The sequence below is a fragment of the Halichoerus grypus genome, chromosome 5, assembly GCF_964656455.1.
Source record: "Halichoerus grypus chromosome 5, mHalGry1.hap1.1, whole genome shotgun sequence".
Taxonomy (NCBI): domain Eukaryota; kingdom Metazoa; phylum Chordata; class Mammalia; order Carnivora; family Phocidae; genus Halichoerus; species Halichoerus grypus.
In genome coordinates, this window is record NC_135716.1 from 45,511,346 (window position 1) to 45,521,185 (window position 9,840).

General features: G+C 36.9%; 1 pseudogene; it reads right to left on the reverse strand.

The window, feature by feature from the left end:
- Nucleotides 1–2,250: 2,250 nt before the first annotated feature.
- Nucleotides 2,251–5,239, reverse strand: LOC118530603 (ferritin light chain pseudogene; annotated as a pseudogene).
- Nucleotides 5,240–9,840: the final 4,601 nt, after the last annotated feature.

Here is a 9,840-nt window from a genome sequence, read left to right on the forward strand (position 1 = left end):
CACTCAAATCTTACTTACTTCTCAAGGTCTCATCCCAGTCCTACTTCCTTGATTAAGCTTTTCATGACTTTGTGCTTACCTCTTTTTTGTTGCTGCTTTATATTTCATTGCTATATTATATTCCATGGTAGTTTGTATATCTTCTCTCAAATTAGATTTAACATTTTTTGAGTATAGCACTATTGATGTTAGGATGGCTTCATAAGAAAACAGGAATATTCTGGACTCTTCACTCAGACATCAAGAATCTGTAAGCATAAATGTATCCCTTCCATCTGAATTTCCTTATTTATCTAAAATAGAGCCACCCACTGAAACTTTCACTTAGTTGTAGAATGATTTTTATCTCCTTCAACATTCCTAGTAGGATGCAGACTCTTATTATTCTGAGTGTCTGTAGGATGTGATTTGAAGCTGACACATGTGGTCAGACAGGTAGTCTAAAGATCATCTCAGTCTGGATATCTTATTGTCACTAGGGCAGAATGAAAGGAAGAGTATTGCTTTTACTCATAATGCAAGCCTTTCTCATCACTATGCTCTAAGTCATATGAACACAATTTCGGCCAGAAGCTTCACTTGTTCATTCATTCATCCAACACACAACACTTTTTTGTGTGTGCAAGTCATTCTATTAGGCATCTGGGGAATATTCATTTACAGTAGCTGTGACGCTGACTTCAAGAAGCTCCCCAGTGGTTGGGCTGCCTGGGTGGCTCAGTCAGTTAAGCATCTGACTCTTGATTTCGGCTCCGGTCATGATCTCAGGGTCTTGATATCAAGCCCTATGTGGGGCTTTGTGTTCAGCGTGGAATCTGCTTGTCCCTCTCCCTCCCCCTGCCTGTCCTCTCTCTTTCTCTCTCTCTCTCTCTCAAATAAATACATGAATGAAATCTTAAAAAAAAAAAAAAAAAAAAAAGAAAAGAAGCTCCCTAGTGGTTAAAGAATGTGGATCCAGTGGAGAAATTTGTGTTTCTGTAGAGGTTTCCAATACAGAGGTTACTGAAGAACCAGGGTAATTTCCATCCTTTACTAGAGGTAACAGCACTCTTTATCATCGATGGCACTCCAGGTGGGTTTACAAAGTGCTTCTGCTTATTGACTAATGTAGAGAGAACAGAGCATTTGGGTAGGCTTAGCAGCTTCCCCATCCACTATCACTGATTTAATTTGAGCAGTAAGGAAAGAAACTTTCGGTAAAGTTAATCTGGTCTCAAGTTGTTGTGATCACTTACATAACATAAAATACATAGCACTTTTGGAACTCAGATTTCGCCAATCAAATCCAATGACCACATGTGCGTGATATGACTGATTTCTTTCTGGGCTAGTTTGCATCCCCCCTTTAGGGTTTATTTTTTCACTTGGTGCATTAAAACCTTGTCCTTGTAAAATAACTATGGGTTCTTTCTATTTTAAATCTGTTACGCTGAAGCTTTCCTGTAGGTTGGAAACTCTTTTAAGGTTGTTTTTGTTTATCAGAAAATGCAATGTGTCTTATGTTGTATGGCTTTTAATACATAATAACATGGTAATAATTCATATAGTCACATTCATTTGGCCCTTCCTTTCCTGCTAAATGTGTGATCCTCTTGTCCCTACCCTTCTCTCGTTCCCAACCTGTATCTCTTTTCCCCTTTCGAATTCTGCTTTATCCTTAAAGCTTTCCTAAACCCTGTGGCAGGATGTAGGCAGTACCTCTATCCCATGTACAGCATTATAGTTCTTGGCATATCGCAGGTAGCGTATCACCACAAAAAGGAAAGATGGAAAGACTCTCTTTCCTACTTCAAGTGTTTCCATTTATCTGTCCTCTTCTGACAATGTCTGGATATTTGGTAGTTCTCACTTGTGGGTGAAATCCATTTAGAGGTTACATTTAGAGGGACAGAGCCTAGGCTTCCCTCAGTAGTTCTAATACAACAACCAGATTTATCATGTCTAGAGTTTTTTTTTTTCATAATAGTGTTACTTCTTATAAGAATGTGAGCTTTTAATTGATAGTTCAAAACAAAGACAGAAAACCACTTTTTATCCATCAGATTTTATTATTTTTAAATTTTATTATTTTTTTATTTTTAATTTTATTTATTTATATATTTATTTTTTGGCTCCAAAAAGCTTTATTGTTTCCATTTGGTCTAGGGCTTGCAAGAGGGCTCCAAGGTGGTTAAAATGCTGCTTACTTGCTTCAGGGAGAAGCTCAGGCACAAGCCCTGGCACCAGGAGGATGCTGGGCTTCAGAGGCTCCTAGTCATGCTGGAGGGTGAGCCTTTCGAAGAGATCCTCGTCCAGCCCAGCAAGCCTACAGAGATTAGTCAGGTGGTTCCCCATCTTCTTGACAAGTTTCACCTGCTCTTCTAGGAAGTAGTTCTCCAGGAAGTCACAGAAATCGTTGTGTGTGCGGGCTGAACCCAAGGCATGCAGATCCCAAAGGGCCTGGGTCAGGTTCTCCAGCACCAGGGCAGCGTCCATGGTATCCAGGGTTTTAGGCCACTCATCTTAGGATGGCTTCTGCAGGTCCTGGAAGAGGGTGTGGAGGCTGAGCTTCTTTTACATCTTCAAGAGCAGACGTGCTTCTCCTCAGCCAACTGGAGGAAAAAGGGGTCCATGTCCTCCAGAGCCACATCCTCCCGGTGGAAATAGAAGCACAGAGAGAGGTAGGTGTAGGAGGCTCACAGATGCACATGGACAAGGCAGTTGATGACAGCCTCCCCCTCGGTGGAATAATTCTTTTTTTTTTTTTTAAGATTTTATTTATTTATTTGAGAAAGAGAGAGAGAGCGAGCACAAGCAGGCAGAGTGGCAGAGGAAGAGGGAGAGGCAGGCTCCCCGCTGAGCAGGGAGCCTGACACAGGGCTCGATCCCAGGACCCCGAGATCATGACCTGAGACGAAGCAGATGCTTAACCAACTGAGCCACCCAGGTGCCGCTCGGTGGAATAATTCTGACAAATCTGGGAGCTCATGGTTGATGGTAATAAGGAGCTAAGCTCAAAATAGAGTGTTGGCTGGTCCTGGAGGCAGAGGGTGGCCAAGAACATGGCTCTGAAGGTTGTGACTGGAAAAAAGGTTGGAGAGTGGTCTCAGGCTGGTAGAAGGGGCATCCCTGGGTCTGTTCGGTCCAAACACTGTTGAAGCAAGAGACAGATCCGCGGGACAGCCCAGTGCCCTGCTTTTATGCATTGGATTTTAAAAGCAATGCTGTCTATTAAGAAAGAATAAATACTTCAATGTTTCATTCGATTTACATTTTTAAAAATTGTTTTTTATTTCTCTTAAATCTGATACAATATTTTGTCGACTTAAAAAGTACATTAAGCTGATTGTTTCAGTTTTGCAACTTAGTCAATATACCTAATACACTAAGAAAAAAAAGTAGAATTTAATTAATTCCCCTAGTAGCCGATTTCTTTAATGAACTCATTCACTTTTTACCATTTCACAGAGGTACAGGCAAAACTAACAATCACAAACAGTACCAAGGCCTAAGAATTCACCAGGGACTCCTATTTTCAAAGAATGTTACCTAAATCTTTATCTGGGGACATCACTAAATGTTGCCCTAGCTAGCTGAGTAGCTTGTCAAATATAATAAATAATACTTGATTTATTTTTATTAAAGAATCACAGTTCATTTTTCAAAAATGAAAAACCATCTTGATATTAATTCATTGCTAAGCATAGGACAGGGTGATTCCAAATTAGCATAAAGGCACTTCGCTCAGTATGTGGCCAACATGAAAAAGCTGGGGCCGTTCACATTAGATGAGAGAAGCACAGTTGGAAGAGGCAAGTTCTTTGTTAACTTCTGTAACATTTAAAATCAACTAATATTTTGATACATTGGAAAAATTCTGAAGTGCAAGTCAGAAAAAAATGACAAAATTTTTCCAGAGAAAAACCAAATTATATTTCAGATTTAATACTTTGTATATTCCCATGGTCCTGACTTTATATCCTGTGAGCCTAACAATTCATTTTACTTATAATTATGTTCAACTAAGTACAGAGACTTCTGTAGGGAGAAAAGAGGTGTGTTGGGAACAACTTTGAAAATTTAATTTTTATGTAAGGAGTATACTTTTTGTTCTTTGTATTTTTCCTTTCATTAGAAACACTTTCTCTACGGGTATAGAAAACGCACCCTGACAAAGAGTACTCAGTTGATTTTGCTTGGTGATTATCTCGACGTATTTGTTCACACCTTCTAGTCCTATTAAATAATAAAGATAGGAATTTTTAAAAAATTACAGAAAATACTGCATTGCTTACAACATTTATTTATTCAGTAGAGATGGGGAGGAAAGATAAAAACCTAGTGCATAACGAACATCCGAAGCCTTTGGGCTAGATTGAGATTGACAAATAATTCACCGTGTTGGCCTCCATTTTACTGTCTTCCTTCACAGAAGTTACCTCTTGGAAAAAAAAAACTTCTGTGTATATAGAAACTGCCAAAGTTAATTCTTAAAATTGTGCAAACAAAATCATTCAATGAAGTCAATTTCATAAATTCCAAAAACAGTTCTAAGTGGAAGAATATGGATAAAATCTTTAACTTTGAAGGGACTATTTCAAAACCTTTTTTTTTTTTTCAGTGAAAAACCTATCTGTGCCTTTTTCCAGACTGAAAAGTTTTATTTTCTCATTTTGTGGGGGCAGATATGGTCAATAAAAACAAACAAACAAACAAACAAAAAAACGAAAAACCAAAAAAAACCCTACATATGACTGAAGAAAAAAAGAGAAGTACTCCAGAGCCACATTTTAGTAGTTAGCCTACTCTTAGGAGTTATGGAAAGGAATCTTGAAGAAATATGTTTTAAAAATGAGACCCAAATAACACAGACAGGTTTATTCTGTGCCAAATAAGCTGAGCTCTAACTACCTTTCCAAACATCCCCTTCCCATCATTGTTCTGGATTATGGATGACAACAAGATGAATTTGCATGTGATTTGGCAGGCAGAAATGAGGGAGTGGTGATAGTGTTTTATGTTTTACAGGTTGGTCTGGGGCGCTGAGCACGTGGCAGTGTTGGCTTACTTTGTTGGCAAGGGTCAACACGCAGGCTTGCAACTCCTTTCTCTCCTGCCGGATTTTCTCCCATGGGTTCTCTGAATCCTGTGCCTGGCATGTGAACAGATCTATGCTCAAGAGAGTCAGCTTTTTCTGCAGGGCAATCCTAGCATTGAAGCTGATAGCAGATGCTAAAGACAGGTGCAAGTTCCAGCTCATCCTCGTGGTTCTGGTTTCTCATCATTTCCCTCCATGTTCAGCTTTTCTTTCTGACCTCTAGACTAAGAGAGTCATACCTCTTCAGGCTCATCCTCAGACTCAGAGACAATAGCTTTGCATAGACTTCACCACGTCCATTCCTGCTTAGAGTTGAATTCCTGTAAGTTCTTTATTCAGTATTATTTGTAGTGGTTCTTATCTACAGCACAGCTGATCTGATTGAGCCTTCAGTGACACACAGAGTTTTGCAAAATAGTGGATTACCAAGTGTCTGGAGGTGAGGGAGAATTTGAGATTTGAGATGATGGTGGCAGAACTTGAGACAAAAGAGTTAAATATGACACAGGTCATCAAACACCTTATATTTTATGATGGATTTGTATACATTTTATAGAATGAATCTCTTAGAAGGTAAGATGGAATATAGAATAGAGATCGAGTGTGTGGATGTTTTTACTCGTTGTTCTTTAAGAACCAGTTTCCAATTGTTACTTCTTAAGAGAATCTAATTTTTAGTTGGACTTGTGTCTTCAGGAAAAAAATTATATTTCTTAGCCATCTTACAGTTAAAGATAGCTGAGTTATGGCCAATAGGCTCTAAGCAGAGATGTGTGTGCAATTTTTAGCATGCATGCTTAGAATGAGGAAGATACCATTTTACTTTTTAGCCTTTCCTTTTTCCTGCTGGTTAGTATGTAGAAAAAATGGCTGGAGTTCGAGCTGTTGTCCTCAACCATAAAGTGAAAGCTATATGCTCAGACCAGTGGAATAGCAGGATTGAAGGAGTCTGAGTTCCAATATTTTGGTGAAGCCTCCTGGTCAGTTCTGGAGTTCTTACATCCAAACTTGACCCAGTAAAGAAATACACATCAACTTTATTTTATTCACTGTTGTTTTGAGTTTTGGGTCTCTCAATCATATATGATTAATAGGGACATTTTAAGTAAAAATTATACTTAAAGTATACGACATAATGTTTTGATATATAGTGAAATGATTACTGCAGTCAAGCTAATTAATATATCTATCTCTTCTCATAGTTAACTTCTTTTTTGGTGAAAGCATCTGAAATCTAAGCAAATTTCTAGTATACAATATAGTGATATTAACAATAATCATTAGCTCTCTAGAACTTATTCATCCTACACAACTGCAATTTTGTACCCTTTGACCAACATCTCTCATTTTTCGCACCTTTCTGATTTCTGCTTCTGCTTCGGTGAATCAACTTTTTTCAGATTTTCGATGTAAGTGACATAATGCAGTATTTTTCTTTTTGCGTTATTCCACTTAGCATAATGTCCTCCAGTTTCATTCATATTGTTGCATATGGCAGGATCTCCTTTTTTAAGGCTGAATAATATTGCATTGTATGTACATATCACAATTTTTTTATCCATTCATCCATCAACAGACACTTAGGTCACATCTGTATCTTGGCTATTGTGAATAGTGCTGCAGTGGACTTGGGAGTGCAGATATCTCTTTGAGGTACTAATTTCATTTCCTTTGGATATATACCCGGAAGAGGGATTGCGGGATTATATAGTATTTCTAATAGGGCTTTTTCTTAAGTAGAAGGAGAAAATGATGATTTCCATTACAACCCTGAAAAGAAGAAAGGAAGTCAGAAGTGGGTGAGTTTGTAGGTAATACCAAGGACTTGGGAGAGTGAATATCTATTTTTCCAGTGATGTAGAAAATGATAATTAGTGACAAATTTTGTCAGAGAGGCAACATGGTGGAAATCAAATTGGTGGAAATAAATTTATTTTAGACAGACTTAGTTTAAATCCTTTTCTGTACAAAGCAGGAAATGCTAAAATGAATTTAAGATAACAGTGTCTGTACTATGACTGACGTAAGTTTGTAATAAGCACTGAATTGATTCTTACAGTGACTGGTACATAGTAAACTCTCAATAAATATTAACATCATTAATAATGGCCAACAGATCTTTGTTAACAAATTATTACAGTGATAACATCATATTAAGCAATTCTCACTGAGAATTAAGGTGGAGAAGTTTAGAATGCTGAGCCAATTCCCCCTTAAAATCCCTTGTCTGTATTTCATAGACATTTTTTCAACTTTTTTTTCTTTCTTAATGTCTATTGAATCAATCAGAGTTCGGGTAACAGAAAGTACTCTAGGCATTCCAAGCAGCAAAATATTAAGATTAAGTGATTTCAAAATCATTGGATGCCTAAAGAAATGAAAGTCAGGAAGTCACCACTGTTTTTGATTTCAAGAACATACAGTATTACAGCTGCAACCCAGAGGTTGCTTTCTTGACCACTTGATGTCATAGCTTCCCCATACCCATGACTCTAGTAAGATAGAGAAAAACATGGAATCCAGCTACTTCCCAGCCCGCCTTTCCAACTGCACCATCCCAGGTAGTCTCCACTGCCTTGACACCTTCCAAATGTGGTATGATTAATCTTATTGAAAGAATCTAAACAGTATTGAGAAGCCTAGCCATAAGGGAGTTTAGGAAAAACAGCTTTAGATTCATTTTGTCATTCTTAGGGATAAGGGGAATAGAAGAGTATAGAAATGGATGCCAAATGGAAATTGACCATATCTAGCATATGAAACATCCCTATGCAGCCATTAGAATGGCTAAATTAAGAAGATTAACAATACAAGTTTTAGAGAGGATATGAAGCAAGTGGAATTTTCATACATTGTTGGTGGAATGTTAAATGGCACAAACAATTTGGAAATCAGTTTGGCAATATTGTATAAAGCTAATGACACACTTACCATGCAACCTAATCATTCCACTCCTACATATTTACCCAAGAGAAAGAAAATGTGTTTCCATACAAAGGCTTGCAAACTACTCATAGTAGATTTTTCATAGTAGCTCCAAACTGGAAAACAGCCCTGGTATTTCTCAATAGCAGAACCCATAAGTATATTGTAGAATATTCATACCCTGGAATACCAATCAGTAAATATGAGGAATGCATTGCTATAACAAGCAATAACATGTCTGGATCTCAGAAATCACACATGAAAATAATCATGAGTGAAATAAACCAAACACAGAATTATATACTGCATGATTCCATTTATATGAAATTTTAGAAAAGATCAGTCCAATCCATAGTTCAGAAAATATTTCAGTGATTACCTGTATCTGAGAGTATGGAAGAGATTGATTGGAAATGAACACAAAGGAACTTTTTTGGGTGGTGGAAATATTCTATATCATGATTATCATGGTGGTTACATATGTATATACATGTGCCAATGCTCATCAAACTATATTTAAAATTATTTTATTTTATCTTATGTATGTATATCTCAATAATGTTAAGTCAGAAACTGTAAGGGATCTGAGGTTTTACCTATCTTTATCTGAACTGTCTTAATCAGTTTGGGCTGCTATAACAAATTACCATAGACTATACGGATTAAATAAGAAATTTATTTTTCATGGTTATGGAGTCTAGGAAATCCAAGATCAAGGTGCTGACAGATCTGGTGTAAACCTCTTGCAGGTTGCAGTTACCGTCTTCTGATTGTGTCTTCACATGGTGGTGGTCAGAGAAAGAGAGAGAGAGAGAGAGAAAGCTCTTATGTTTCTTCTTTACAAGAGCACTAATCCTATTCATGAGGGTTCCATGAGGGTGGAGCCCTCATGACCTAATTATCTCCCAAAAGTCCTACTTCCTAATATTTATAAAAAATATATTTTTTTGATGGGGCAGGGGACACAAACATTCAGCCGGTACCAATACGTGTAAAATCACAAGACACCTAGGTCAGAGACAAAGACGGTTTATTAGTTACAGCAAAAGCATCAGCTAGATGCTAACTTCATAGCACCAATTCCCTGAGTTCTAAGGGTGACGCGCTGGAATTTGAATGGTACCTGTACATGCAGAATAAATAACAGGGGATAAATCCTAGAATTAGAAAATTCTGATTATATATACAACTTCTGGTGAACTGCTCACCTAGTTCTGGAGATAGAGATTTTATCTTTACTCTAGAATATAAGCAAATCTCATCCAGAGAGGTCTTTATCACTCCGGAACATCTCAAGGGAGGGAGATATCTCTAAACTTTACTCTTCTGCAATGTCATCTTATATAAAAACATTCTTAAACTGACTATAAATGCCTTTGTTCAGAAGATCTAGATCATGCAGAAATGTGAGATATTTATAGATAATTATTTCCCAGCATAAAGTTTATTTTAAAAACTGGCCATAATGTTTGACCTGAAACATGTTCTGTTAGTTCAATAAAATATTTCAAGGAATATGTACAATTTAAATATGTCAAGTTGATTTCAAGCCAATTGTTTGTGCTACATATTCAGGAAATTCACATTACCTAATTACATTTCCAAATGTTTCAAAATGAAGTTTAGATCATTAGAACTTTGGGAATTCTTTGGATCAGTCACTAATTTCATAAGAAGTTATTTTTCAATTTATATTACAATTGTTCAGAGAATTAAAAAAGTCATCATGCATTTAATGTAGAATTTCTCCTTTCTTTTGTGTTTATTTTCTCTTGTGGATAAAAGTTATAAATTGTGAAGGAGCATTATTGAGCACATGAAAATATTGCAATATTCTT